Source organism: Pseudophryne corroboree, chromosome 3 (genome assembly GCF_028390025.1).
Source record: "Pseudophryne corroboree isolate aPseCor3 chromosome 3, aPseCor3.hap2, whole genome shotgun sequence".
Lineage (NCBI taxonomy): Eukaryota > Metazoa > Chordata > Amphibia > Anura > Myobatrachidae > Pseudophryne > Pseudophryne corroboree.
In genome coordinates this window covers 430770371-430785700 of record NC_086446.1, presented here as the reverse complement: position 1 = coordinate 430785700, position 15330 = coordinate 430770371, and the positions used below count along the sequence as shown (strand labels likewise).

The following is a 15330-nucleotide window of genomic DNA, read 5'->3' as shown; positions in this document are numbered from 1 at the left end:
CATGTCGTCGGGGAGCACACAGACGAGGGAATACCCGTTGACACCAGGGCGTCAGTAACACCCGTCCAGAATACGGCTATCTTGGGACACTGCCAGAGAATGTGCCAGAAGTCTGCATTCAGACTATCGCACCTAGGACATCTGGAGGAGTGGGTACCCCCTACATGTCTCAAGCGCACCGGCGTCATATATACTCTGTGCATTATAAACAGTTGAATTTGCTGATATCTAGTGGTGGTAGTGGATAATCGTGGAGAACATAAAGCACCCTCCCAGATCTCATCAGAGATGGCACCCAAGTCAGACTCCCACTTGTTTCTGAGAAGGGACAACGGGTCAGAATAGTGAGAGCGGAGCATGCTTGCATAAATGTTGGACACCAGATGTCCGCTTCCCAGGGACCGCAGGAGAGACTTGACCGGGGAGTCGGCAATCATTGGAGGAGTTTCGGGAAATTGTGCGTTAAGCGCGTGTCTCAGCTGCAGGTATCGGTAGAAATGAGAAGAGGGCACACTGTACTCCTGTTGAAGCTGCAGGAAGGACCTCAGTATACCATCATTATATAAGTGGCCCAGGGACGTCACACCCCACCTCCCCCACACCGCCCCAGTCCGCAGCGAAGCCAATTCTGGGAAGCCGAGGGCATTGTCCAGAGGGGTATCTGGGTCAATACCCTGGCCTAGTAGGATAACATGTACCTTTTTCCATATGAGGACGGCCTGTCTTATTATAGGGATCTTGGACAAGTTAGGGTTCCCACAAAGAAGCATCTGTAATGGAGAGCCGGCAGGGTATATCTGGAGAAGCAATTGGGAGTGCAAAGTGAGAGCATCCGTGGCGTTCACCCACTCCCATATATGTGCCAACTGTGCGGCATAGTAGTAAAATCGAAATAAAGGGAGAGCTAAGCCTCCCAACACTTTCGGCCTGGACAGAACGTCTAGTCTCAGCCTTGCTCTCCTGCTGGCCCATATCAAAGAGGAAAGCAAACCGTCAATCTGTCGAAATGTCTTCAGGTTAATATATATAGGGGATTGCTGGAGAACGTAAAGGAGTTTGGGCAAGTATACCATCTTTACCAAACTGACCCTGCCAGTAACAGTCAGGGGCAGAGACCCCCAAACCCTAACCTTCGAGCGGAGATACCCTATCAGCGGCATGACATTAAGGGAAACATAGGTACAAGGGTTATTCGATACCCATATCCCCAGGTATTTGAAGGAGTCTACCCATTTAAGGGGGGTTGGAATCACCGGGGCCTCCGAAACCGGGCCTCTAAGTGGAGTAATGGTGGATTTATCCCAGTTAATTTTGAGCCCGGAGAAACGTCCATAGTCAGTTATCAAGTCAAGAAGTTTAGGTAAGGAGGAAACAGAATCGTCCACAAAGAGCAACAGGTCATCAGCGTATAACGCTATCCTGTCTTCCCTTGCGCCAACCCTAATACCCTCAATATCTTGAGCTGCCCTAATCAAACACGCCAGTGGCTCAATAGCGATAGCAAACAGAGTCGGGGACAAAGGGCAGCCCTGCCTCGTTCCCCTGAATAGGGGGAAGGAGTCCGAGACAAACCCGTTCACCGAGACTCTGGCCATGGGCTGAAAATATAACAATTTAACATACTTGATAAAGTTGGGGCCCACACCAAACCTACTCATAGCCTCCCAGAGGAAGGCCCACTCCACCGAATCAAAGGCCTTTGCGGCATCTAAGGAGGCTATAACGGCAGAGCAGTCCTCCTCCCGAGAAGCCTGAAAATGAGTAAACAGGCGCCTCAAGTTCACAGCAGTAGACTTGCCAGGCATGAAGCCCGTTTGGTCCGGGTGGATAATTTGGGAGACAACCCGGCCAAGTCTGGAAGCCAGAACCTTGGCCAGGATTTTAATATCCGTGGGCAACAGGGAAATAGGACGATAGGATTCAACCCTCCTGGGGTCTTTATCCGGCTTGGGAATCACTATAATCAATGCCTCCGCCATAGACGGGGGAAGCGCACTTTGGGCAAGAATTTCACTGAACAACTCAAGCAACCGAGGGGCAAAGAATTTTATATATTTCTTATACAGTTCTGACGGGATGCCATCAAGGCCAGGGGCCTTACCATCGGGGGAGGCAGAGATCGCAGTCTCGATCTCCTCCACTGACAAAGGAGCATCTAGAAGGGCCCTGGCCTCACTGGAGATGGAGGGCAAATGGACCCCATCCAAGTATTCACATAGCTCCAGTGGGGAACAGGTCAACTGAGAACTATATAATGCCTGATAATATGAGACAAATTCCGCCACGATCTGGGGGGTGCGATCCAGCACCGACCCAGCCGAGTCCAAAATCTCCACTACAGTATGAGAGGAACGGTCACCCCTTGCAAGATTGGCCAAATAAGAACCTGGTCTATCGCCCGTAGCATACTGGACATGCGAGGAGAAGAGAAGTCTGTGCTGAGTTTTCCCCCACAGATAATCATTCCATTCACCCTGCGCATGAAGCCACACCAGCTTAGAAGCATCCGTGCCATCACGCACGTACGTCACTTCTGAAGCGGCCACCCGAGCCTCCAATTCAGACTCGTGTTTTCTAAAGGAGGATTTAAGACTCCCCACCCGTTTGATCAATGTACCTCTCAAGAAAGCCTTGAAAGTGTCCCATAGCAGAGACACATCCGAGGTGTCATCATGCATAACAAAGAATTCTAGCCAGCTAGCCTCCAAATCAGATCCCTCGCCCATATGCGTCAGCCAAAAGGGATTAAATTTCCACACTGCTTGGCCTCGCTGACAGTTTAAGTCAATATGTAACGATATAGGGGAGTGATCCGAGATACCCCTAGTTTCATATCTTACATTCTGAACTTTGGGCAAAAGCTCCCGGGACAGAAGAGCTAAATCTATCCTAGAGAAGGAAGAATGAGAGCGTGAAAAACATGAGTATTGCCTCAAATCAGGATTCTTCAATCTCCATGGGTCTATCAGACCCAACTCTGACACAGTGTCTGCAAACGGGGAGTTCCCGGGTCGCGGGTTGGAGGACACCCTGGACAACCTATCCAACTCATGATTTAAAACATTGTTAAAGTCCCCCATACAGATAACGGGCATGTCAGGGGAAGCAGCCATAAAGACAGATGCCTTTTTAAGGACATCGTGCGAGTATGGAGGGGGTACATACACAGCCAGCAATAACAAGGGGACGGAGTTAATTCTGCACTTAAGAAATACATATCTACCCCATTGATCCGTTTGCACAGAGTCAAGCACAAAGGGAACAGATTTCCTAATTAGAATCGACACTCCCCGGGACGCAGCTGTATGCATAGAATGGTAAGCCCATCCCACCCATGGTTTTTTAAGGGACATAATCTTAGTACCCAGTAGGTGGGTTTCCATCAAGCAAACAATATCCGACGCATAAGATTTAATCTGTCTAAGGATCAAGGAGCGCTTAACCTTGTCATTGATCCCCCGCACATTCCACGACAGAAACTTAACCGACGCCATAACAGGGCATTGTTGTGATTTCGCATAGCACCCGCGGCCAGCCACCGCCAGTGAATACCAAAGAGGATACGCCTGCAGTCAGCTGCAACATAAACACAGCGGAAATAAGCACATTGCACAGCAAAAAATAAGAACACCTGAATGTTAACAATCTAAAATAACCCCCATCCCCACCCCGTATACCACCTAAAACTAGCGGCATACCTGATTCCCTAACAACAAAACACCCTAAGGGCTAACAATCCCAACTATGGCGGAGAGCCCAATAACATACTCCACCAGTACCAACTAAGGTCAAATTCCTATATCCACTAAGGGGGCCAAGAATTTAATGACCATAAGACAGGAAAATCCCCCAGCTAAACTCAAAACAAAACCAATCCCCCCCTAGACCTTTACCCCCACCCCAACTGAGCACCCGTTAACCCCTTGAGGACTGTATGGCAGAACAACCACCGAGATCATAAGGCCCAAAATAAGCATAAAGGCAACCTCTACCAATCGCCCGTCCACAAAGCCACCCCCTCCCAGTAAAGGCCCGTAAGGGCCGCAGATAGCCCTCCGTAAATCACATAGCAGCACATTACAAACAGTGGCGTATTGACTTAGCTGAGAAATCCGAGACAGGAGTGCAATCAGCAGCCATTGCTCCCCCATTTGAAAAGTGTCCCTCCAGCCAAACTGACATCTTGCAGGGAATCATACGGAACATAACCACAAACAACTATACATCCCTCCCAAGACAACATAACAATAACATATCGAGCATAAACTAAGCAGTATACTTGCAAGTAGGGAAATCAAACACATAAGTTCAATCAGCAGCAAGCGCTCGCCGTGCCGGAAAGCGTCCGTCCAGCCACATTGATGCTTCGCGAGGGGTCGTGAAGAATTTTGTTTCCCCATCCGAGACCACCCGCAGTTTAGACGGAAAGAGCATGGCATAGGGGATATTCAATTCACGCAGCCTGCGTTTCACAGGGACAAACTGCGCTCTATCCTTCTGGACATCGACAGCAAAATCCGGAAAGACTGACACTGGGGAACCTTTCCACTTAAGGGGACCCTTGGTGCGGGCCAGTCTCAGAATCACATCTCTATCCCGGTAGTGGAGGAGCTTGGCAATAAATGTACGGGGAGGTGCCCCTGGAGGTAATGGGCGCATCGGGACCCTATGGGCGCGTTCCACTGCGAAATGTGAAGTGAACTCCTCCGCTCCAAATACATCCAACAGCCAGCGTTCAAGAAATTTTTCAGGGGAAGCACCCTCTTCTTTCTCCGGGAGTCCGACGAAACGGACATTGTTTCGCCGCAATCTCCCCTCCATATCCGTCATCTTTCTATGTACATCCATCATCTGGGACTCCAGAGCAGAAGTGCGTCTACCGAGAGGCGTAACAGTGTCTTCCAGCGTGGAGGTGCGCGTCTCAACCTCACCAACCCTCTCTCGCACCCGCTGAAGGTCCTGGTGTATAATGGATAAATCCGACTGGACCTGACCGATCCTGTCGGCCAAGCGGGCTTCACTGGCCGTGACCGCATCCAGCACCCTCCGCAGAGCAGCATCGGCGGCATCCGCAGACGAGGAGCCAGCCGACGGGGAGGGCGGCGCTGAGGTCGACTGCACCTCCCCACCCCGCTGGGACCGCGTCGGCGGATTTCTGACATACTTTTCCAACCTCGCCGCGGCCGCGGCAGACTGATGCGGCTTGACCATTATGGCCGATCGGGCAGCAGGAGGCAAGAATATATGAAATAGTATATCAAGAACTGTCCAGGGACGGCCAAGGAATAACTGAATGTAGTATATTAGAATTATCCAGTCGCTGCTTACGGGTAAGTATAGTATACCAGAACTGTTCAGTGACCGTGTATAATACCGGGAGCCTCAGTTAGCACAGAATAAATATTTGCGGGAGGATATATAGAAATCTTTCCTTCCCTCTCAGCATATGAGGCACAATAAATTGAAGGGAAGTGTGTGCTGGGAGGCTGGGGTTGACCAGCGTGTTACAGGGTGTTACAGGATCTGCAGGGGTTAACTGCACTGCTCCCTATCCTGATGGAGCAAAGCTCAACTAGGCATCAGTATTAGTATTATGGGGAGGGCACAGGCACTTATAAATTCAGCCGTGCCGTGTACCTCCTCCCCAGCGGCAGAGCACAGTGCAGGAGCCGGAGGGCACAAGCCGGGGCCGCCGGAGCGAGCAGGGAGAGAGAGCGGCGGCGGGTCACGTGGTGCTGCAGCGGCCGGGGGAGAGTTCGCCCGCCGGAGCACAGCAGGAGAGGCGCCACAGAGGGGAAGCCGCGGACCCGGCGAGGACGGGAGCAGGTCTCGGTGCGGGATGACGGGAGCCGGATGCAGGTCTCCGCGGCGGCAGCAGGAAGCCGCGGACCCGGCAATCAGTGCCCAGGACGGGAGCCCGGTGGAGGTGACAGCAGGTCTCAGTAGGGAAGACGGGAGGCGGGTGCAGGTCTCTGTGCGGGCAGCAGGATGTCAGCTACCCACGTGTAGTAGCAGGCCCGGGGCCCCCCGCACACCGCAGTCACTCTAATTCAGAGGGTAGTTTGTTGGCAAGTCTCCAAGCGGGCCAGGGGTACCCCTACACTATAATGCTGATATTGGGGTGGATTGCAGGCCCAGGGGGGGACACAGGATATTGGTGCAGGAGTTTAATAGCTGGAGAGACACACAGTCTGTGTGCTACTCCATGTCCGTCGAAGCCACGCCCCTATTGCGTATATTTTTAGATATTTAATGAACCTTACTTTTATACTATTATTTTTCTAACCAAAACCCACAGTGCAGAAAGGAAGGAAACTAAAAATAAGAATTTACTCACTGGTAATTCTATTTCTCGTAGTCCGTAGTGGATGCTGGGAACTCCGTAAGGACCATGGGGAATAGCGGCTCCGCAGGAGACTGGGCACAAATAGAAAGCTTTAGGACTACCTGGTGTGCACTGGCTCCTCCCCCTATGACCCTCCTCCAGACCTCAGTTAGGATACTGTGCCCGGAAGAGCTGACACAATAAGGAAGGATTTTGAATCCCGGGTAAGACTCATACCGGCCACACCTATCACACCGTACAACTTGTGATATGAACCCAGTTAACAGCATGATAACAGAGGAGCCTCTGAATAGATGGCTCACAACAATAACCCGATTAGTTTACAATAACTATGTACAAGTATTGCAGACAATCCGCACTTGGGATGGGCGCCCAGCATCCACTACGGACTACGAGAAATAGAATTACCGGTGAGTAAATTCTTATTTTCTCTGACGTCCTAGTGGATGCTGGGGACTCCATAAGGACCATGGGGATTATACCAAAGCTCCCAAACGGGCGGGAGAGTGCGGATGACTCTGCAGCACCGAATGAGAGAACTCCAGGTCCTCCTCAGCCAGGGTATCAATTTTGTAGAATTTTGCAAACGTGTTTGCCCCTGACCAAGTAGCAGCTCGGCAAAGTTGTAAAGCCGAGACCCCTCGGGCAGCTGCCCAAGATGAGCCCACCTTCCTTGTGGAATGGGCTTTTACAGATTTAGGCTGCGGTAATCCCACCGCAGAATGCGCCAGCTGAATAGTGCTACAAATCCAGCGCGCGATAGACTGCTTAGAAGCAGGAGCACCCAGCTTGTTGGGTGCATACAGGATAAACAGCAAGTCAGTTTTTCTGACTCCAGCCGTCCTGGAAACGTAAATTTTCTGGGCCCTGACTACGTCCAGCAACTTGGAATCCTCCAAGTCTCTAGTAGCCGCAGGCACCACAACAGGTTGGTTCAAGTGAAAACCTGAGACCACCTTCGGGAGAAACTGAGGACGAGTCCTCAAATCTGCCCTATCCATATGGAAAATCAGATAAGGGCTTTTACAAAACAAAGCCGCCAATTCTGAAACTCGCCTGGCCGAAGCCAGGGCCAACAGCATGACCACTTTCCACGTGAGATATTTTAAATCCACAGTCTTAAGTGGCTCAAACCAATGTGATTTCAGGAATTCCAAAACCACAATGAGATCCCAAGGTGCCACTGGGGCACAAAAGGAGGCTGAATATACAGAACTCCTTTGACAAAAGTCTGAACTACAGGCAGTGAAGCCCGTTCTTTCTGGAAGAAAATCGACAGAGCCGAAATCTGGACCTTGATGGACCCCAAATTGAGGCCCAACGCCACTCCTGCTTGCAGGAATTGTAGGAATCAACCCAGCTGAAATTCCTCCGTCGGGGCCTTCTTGGCCTCACACCACGCAACAAATTTTCGCCCAAGGCGGTGATAACGTTTTGTGGTGACATCCTTCCTGGCTTTGAGCCGGGTAGGTATGACTTCCTCCGGAATGCCCATTAGGATCCGGTGTTCAACCGCCATGCCGTCAAACGTAGCCGCGGTAAGTCTTGGACCAGACAGGATCCCTGCTGCAGCAGGTCTTGTCTGAGCGGCAGAGGCCAAGGGTCCTCTGCAAGCAACTCTTAAAGTTCCGGGTACCAAGCTCTTCGTGGCCAATTCGGAACCACGAGTATAGTTTCCACTCCTCGCTTTCACATGATTCTCAGTACCTTGAGAATGAGAGGCAGAGGAGGAAACACATAAACCGACTGGTACACCCACGGTGTCACTAGAGCGTCCACAGCGATCGCCTAAGGGTCCCTTGACCTGGCGCAATATCTTTTCAACTTCTTGTTGAGGCGGGACGCCATCATGTCCACCCGTGGACATACCCAACGGTTTACCCGCCTTTGGATAACTTCTGGATGAAGTAATCGGAGAATCCTTGTGGCTTCTGCCATCGCCATCCTGCTTCTTGTGCCGCCCTGTCTGTTTATATGGGCGACCGCCGTGATGTTGTCTGATTGGATCAGTACCGGCTGGTTCTGAAGCAGGGGCCTTGCTTGACTTAGGGCATTGTAAATGGCCCTTAGCTCCAGAATATTTATGTGAAGCGAAATTTCCTTGGAAATTTCTTCCCTGTGTGACTGCACCCCAGCCCCGAAGGCTGGCATCCGTGGTCACCAGGACCCAGTCCTGTATTCCGAATCTGCGGCCCTCTAGTAGATGAGCCCTCTGCAGCGACACCCTGTTTCTTGCTGACAGGGTTATCCGCTGTTGTATCTGTAGATGGGACCCGGACCATTAGTCCCACAGGTCCCACTGGAACGTCCTTGCGTGGAACCTTCCGAATGGAATTATGCTTCGTACGAAGCTACCATTTTTCCCAGGACTCGTGTGCATTGATGTACCGACACCTGCCCTGGTTTTAGGATGTCTCTGACTAGAGATGACAACTCCTCGGCTTTTTCCACGGGAAGAAACACTCCTTTCTGGTCTGTGTCCAGAATCATTCCCAGGAACAGAAGACGTGTCGTCGGGACCAGCTGTGACTTTGGAATATTGAGAATCCAGCCGTGCTGTTGTAGCACTTCCCGAGAGAGTGCTACCCCCACTACCAACTGTTCTTTGGACCTCGCCTTTATCAGGAGATCATCCAAGTACGGGATAATAAAAACTTCCTTCTTGCGAAGGAGTATCAACATTTCGGTCATTACCTTGGTAAAGACCTTCGGTGCCGTGGACAACTCCAACGGCAGCGTCTGGAACCGATAGTGACAGTCCTGTACCACACCTCTGAGGTACTCCTGGCGAGGAGGGTAAATGGGGACATGCAGGTACGCATCCTTGATGTCCAGGGAGACCATGTAATCCCCCTCGTCCAGGCTCGTAATAACCGCCCTGAGCGATTCCATCTTGAACTTGAATCTTCTGATATAAAAAATTAAAGTATTTTAATTTTAAGATGGGTCTCACCGAACCGTTCTGTTTCGGTACCACAACCATTGTGGAATAGTAACCCCTTCCTTGCTGAAGGAGGGGCACCTTGACAATCACTTGATTATAGTGTTGAATAGTCATCAACACCGCCTCCCTGGCAGAGGGAGGTGCCGGTAAGGCAGGTTTTAGGAAACGGCGGGGGGAAGAACGTCTCGAACTCCAGCCTGTACCCCTGAGATACTACTTGAAGGACCCAGGGATCCATGTGAGAGAGCCCACTGGGCGCTAAAATTTCTGAGACGGGCCCCCACCGTACCCAGGTCCGCCTGAGCAGCCCCAGCGTCATGCTGTGGGCTTACTGGACGCATGGAGGACTTCTGCTCTTGGGAACTAGCTGTGTGCTGCAGCTTTTTCCTCTACCTTTGCCTCTCGGCAAAAAGGATGAGCCTCTAGCCCTCTTGCTTTTCTGAGGCCGAAAGGACTGTACTTGATGATACGGTGCTTTATTTTGTTGTGGGGTAACCTGTGGCAAAAAAGTCGATTTCCCAGCAGTAGCTGTGGAAACGAGGTCTGAAAAAACCATCCCCAAACAGTTTTACCCCCTTATAGGGCAAATTTCCATGTGCCGATTCGAGTCGGCATCGCCTGACCATTGGCGAGTCCATAACCCCCGTCTGGCGGCAATGGACCTAGCGCTTATTTTTGATGCCAGCCGGCAAATATCCCTCTGTGCATCACGCATGTATAAGACCACGTCTTTTATATGCTCTATTGTCAGAAAAATATTGTCCCTATCCATAGTTATTTTCCAACAGGGAATCTGACCACGCAGCGGGAGCACTGCACATCCATGCCGAAGCAATGGCTGGTCGCAATATAATGCCAGAGTGTGTGACTATATCTTTTAGGGTAACCTCCTGCTTTCTATCAGCAGGTTCCTTCAGGGCGGCCGTATCCGGAGACGGTAGTGCCACCTTTTCTGATAAGCGTGTAAGCGCTGTATCTACCCTATGGGGTGTTTCCCCACGTGACCTATCCTCTGGCGGGAAAGGGTACGCTGCCAATAACCGTTTAGAAATTATCAATTTCTTACCGGGGGAAGACCACGCTTCCTCACACACCTCATTTAATTTCTTAGATGCAGGAAAACTACTAATAGTTTTCTCTCACCAAACACAATACCCTTTTATGTGGTACCTGGGGTATTATCATAAATGTGTAATACATTTTTCATTGCCTCAATCATGTAACGGGTGGACCTATTTGGAGGGTACACTAGTCTCATCGTCGTCGACACTGGAGTCGGTATCCGTGTCGACATCTGTGTCTGCCATCTGAGGTAGCGGGCGTTTTTAGAGCCCCCCATGACATTTGAGACGCTGGAACAGGCCCAAGCTGAGTAGCCGGCTGTTCTGTGTCGTCGACCTTTTGTGTAAGGAGTTGACACTTTCACGTAATCCTTCCATAAGTCCAACCACACCGGTGTCGACCCCGCAGGGGGTGACAACATATTCACAGGCATTCGCTCCGCCTCCACATCATTATCCTCCACATACATGTCGACACAGCCGTACCGACACACAGCACACACACAGGGAATGCTCTGACAGAGGACAGGACCCCACAAAACCCTTTGGGGAGACAGAGGGAGAGTATGCCAGCACACACCAGGGCGCTATATATCACAGGGATATCACCTATAAAAAGTGTTTTCCCTTATAGCTGCATATATATTGTATACTGCGCCTAAATTGTGCCCCCCCTCTCATTTTAACCCTTTCTGTAGTGTATTAACTGCAGGGGAGAGTCAGGGAGCTTCCCTCCAACGGAGCTGCGAGGGAAAAATGGCGCCAGTGTGCTGAGATAGCTCCGCCCCTTTTTTGCAGACTTTTCTCCCGCATTTTTATGGATTCTGGCAGGGGTTAAAAAGCACCTATATAGCCTCTGGGGCTATATATGGTGCCAGTTTGCCAGCCAAGGTGTCAGTATTGCTGCTCAGGGCGCCCCCCCCCAGCGCCCTGCACCCATCAGTGACCGCAGTGTGAGGTGTGCATGAGGAGCAATGGCGCACAGCTGCAGTGCTGTGCGCTACCTTGGTGAAGACTGATGTCTTCTGCCGCCGATTTTCTGGACCACTTCTTGCTTCTGGCTCTGTAAGGGGGCCGGCGGCGCGGCTCCGGGACCGGACTCCGAGGCTGGGCCTGTGTTCGATCCCTCTGGAGCTAATGGTGTCCAGTAGCCTAAGAAGCCCAAGCTGGCTGCAAGCAGGCAGGTTCGCTTCTTCTCCCCTTAGTCCCTCGTAGCAGTGAGCCTGTTGCCAGCAGGTCTCACTGAAAATAAAAAACCTAATTCTAACTTTCTTTCTAGGAAGCTCAGGAGAGCCCCCTAGTTTGCATCCAGCACAAAGATCTAACTGAGGTCTGGAGGAGGGTCATAGGGGGAGGAGCCAGTGCACACCAGGTAGTCCTAAAGCTTTCTATTTGTGCCCAGTCTCCTGCGGAGCCGCTATTCCCCATGGTCCTTACGGAGTCCCCAGCATCCACTAGGACGTCAGAGAAAAAAGAAAAATAACTTAAACCCAAATAGTTACATTGGGGGGTATTTAATTGAAGTCGGAAACTGCTGTCTTGTCGGAAAGATGCCAGTTTCCAACTATTTTAGGTTGGAAGGGGTTCTGACCTATTCAATGTGACTTCTCGGAAAGCATGCGGCTGCCGATCCACGTGTATCGTCAAAAACCAAGCAAGAAAAAAAGACGACTTTTTTGAGTGCACCCTTTAGAATATAAATTTGAAAATGTGTATTGTCGGAAGCGTGGCCAAACCCGACAGTATTTAGACCCGTTTCCGACAATGTCAATCCAACTTTAAAAAAGTTGGATTGTTATTGTCAGGAAAGGATCCGACATGAATTGAATACACTCCTTAGAGTGTAAATCGCAGAGTAATCATAGACCTCCAATTTCATCAGAGAAAATTATTTTATGTGCTGCATTTAAGGCATTCAAATCTTGTTTTCTTTATTATCCCATGGGGACACACGATTCCGGAGATTTCACAAAGTTGGGTGATTACAGTTTCTTGGGGTCTTGAAAAATGATGAGACCCGCCGCTGACTGATGGCGTTTCTATAGCCAAAATACAATATTTATTAAAAGGCTTCTAAAAAAAATAACCTGCTGTCCTCATAGGTTTCTAAACTCCTATCCCCCACAAACCCACAATGGGTTTACAGCAGGTGTATTTTATAAATGTGAATATACACAATATGGCTCACTTTTGCCAAGTTTGGGATGCCTACATGGACCTGAGGACCTATATGAAGGGATGTGCAAGTAATAAAATGGTGCCTGAGGAGCATGCAGGGGATGAGGGGGGTTGATTATTTAAATAAGAATTTACTTACCGATAATTCTATTTCTCGTAGTCCGTAGTGGATGCTGGGAACTCCGTAAGGACCATGGGGAATAGCGGCTCGGCAGGAGACTGGGCACATCTAAAGAAAGCTTTAGGATCACCTGGTGTGCACTGGCTCCTCCCCCTATGGCCCTCCTCCAAGCCTCAGTTAGGATACTGTGCCCGGACGAGCGTACACAATAAGGAAGGATTTTGAATCCCGGGTAAGACTCATACCAGCCACACCAATCACACTGTACAACTTGTGATCTGAACCCAGTTAACAGCATGATAATAGAGGAGCCTCTAGAAAAGATGGCTCACTACAACATAACCCAAATTTTTTGGTAACAATAATTATGTACCAGTATTGCAGACAATCCGCACTTGGGATGGGCGCCCAGCATCCACTACGGACTACGAGAAATAGAATTATCGGTAAGTAAATTCTTATTTTCTCTGACGTCCTAGTGGATGCTGGGAACTCCGTAAGGACCATGGGGATTATACCAAAGCTCCCAAACGGGCGGGAGAGTGCGGATGACTCTGCAGCACCGAATGAGAGAACTCCAGGTCCTCCTCAGCCAGGGTATCAAATTTGTAGAATTTTACAAACGTATTTGCTCCTGACCAAGTAACTGCTCGGCAAAGTTGTAAAGCCGAGACCCCTCGGGCAGCTGCCCAAGATGAGCCCACCTTCCTTGTGGAATGGGCATTTACAGATTTTTGGCTGTGGCAGGCCTGCCACAGAATGTGCAAGCTGAATTGTACTACAAATCCAACGAGCAATCGTCTGCTTAGAAGCAGGAGCACCCAGTTTGTTGGGTGCATACAGGATAAACAGCGAGTCAGATTTTCTGACTCCAGCCGTCCTGGAAACATATATTTTCAGGGCCCTGACCACGTCAAGCAACTTGGAATCCTCCAAATCCTTAGTAGCCGCAGGTACCACAATAGGTTGGTTCATGTGAAATGCAGAAACCACCTTAGGTAGAAATTGAGGTCAAGTCCTCAATTCTGCCCTGTCAGAATGAACTATTAAGTAAGGGCTTTTATATGATAAAGCCGCCAATTCTGACACACGCCTGGCTGAAGCCAGGGCTAACTCGTCACTTCCATGTGAGATATTTTAAGTCCACAGTGGTGAGTGGTTCAAACCAATGTGACTTTAGGAAAACTCAACACAACATTGAGATCCCAAGGTGCCACTGGAGGCACAAAAGGAGGCTGTATATGCAGTACCCCTTTTACAAATGTCTGAACTTCAGGCACTGAAGCCAGTTCTTTTTGGAAGAAAATCGACAGGGCCGAAATTTGAACCTTAATGGACCCTAATTTTAGGCCCATAGACAGTCCTGTTTGCAGGAAATGGAGGAAACGACCCAGTTGAAATTCCTCTGTAGGGGCCTTCTTGGCCTCACCCCACGCAACATATTTTCGCCAAATGCGGTGATAATGTTTTGCGGTTACGTCCTTCCTGGCCTTGACCAGGGTAGGGATGACTTCATCTGGAATGCCTTTTTTCCTTCAGGATCCGGCGTTCAACCGCCATGCCGTCAAACGCAGCCGCGGTAAGTCTTGGAACAGACAAGGCCCCTGCTGGAGCAGGTCCTTTCTTAGAGGTAGAGGCCACGGTTCGTCCGTGAGCATCTCTTGAAGTTCCGGATACCAAGTCCTTCTTGGCCAATCCGGAACCACGAGTATAGTTCTTACTCCTCTCCTTCTTATGATTCTCAGTACTTTTGGTATGAGAGGCAGAGGAGGGAACACATACACTGACTGGTACACCCACGGTGTTACCAGAGCGTCCACCGCTATTGCCTGAGGGTCCCTTGACCTGGCGCAATATCTGTCTAGTTTTTTGTTTAGACGGGACGCCATTATGTCCACCTTTGGTTTTTCCCAACGGTTTACAATCAGGTGGAAGACTTCTGGGTGAAGTCCCCACTCTCCCGGGTGAAGGTCGTGTCTGCTGAGGAAGTCTGCTTCCCCCCGGAATGAACACTGCTGACAGTGTTATCACATGATTTTCCGCCCAGCGAAAATCCTTGCAGCTTCTGCCATTGCCCTCCTGCTTCTCGTGCCGCCCTGTCTGTTTACGTGGGCGACTGACGTGATGTTGTCCGATTGGATCAATACCGCCTGACCCTGAAGCAGGGGTTTCGCTTGACTTAGGGCATTGTAAATGGCCCTTAGTTCCAGAATGTTTATATGAAGAGATGTCTCCAGGCTTGACCATAAGCCCTGGAAATTCCTTCCCTGTGTGACTGCTCCCCAGCCTCGCAGGCTGGCATCCGTGGCCACCAGGACCCAGTCCCGAATGCCGAATCTGCGGCCCTCTAGAAGATGAGCACTCTGCAACCACCACAGGAGGGATACCCTTGTCCCTGGTGACAGGGTTATCCGCTGAAACATCTGAAGATGCGACCCGGACCATTTGTCCAGTAGGTTCCACTCTGCGTGGAATCTGCCGAATGGGATTGCTTCGTAGGAAGCCACCATTTTTACCCAGAACCCTTGTGCATTGATGCACTGAGATTTGGTTCGGTTTTAGGAGGTTCCTGACTAGCTCGGATAACTCCCTGGCTTTCTCCTCCGGGAGAAACACCTTCTTTCTGGACTGTGTCCAGGATCATCCCTAGGAACAGAAGACAAGTCGTCGGAACCAGCTG

General features: G+C 50.3%; 1 protein-coding gene across 8 annotated transcripts in view; it reads right to left on the bottom strand.

Annotated features, from left to right (window-relative positions):
- CDK5RAP1 (CDK5 regulatory subunit associated protein 1) overlaps positions 1 to 15330 on the bottom strand; it is a 161835-nt gene that overhangs the window by 62408 nt on the left and 84097 nt on the right. The gene's annotated exons all lie outside the window — the stretch shown is intronic.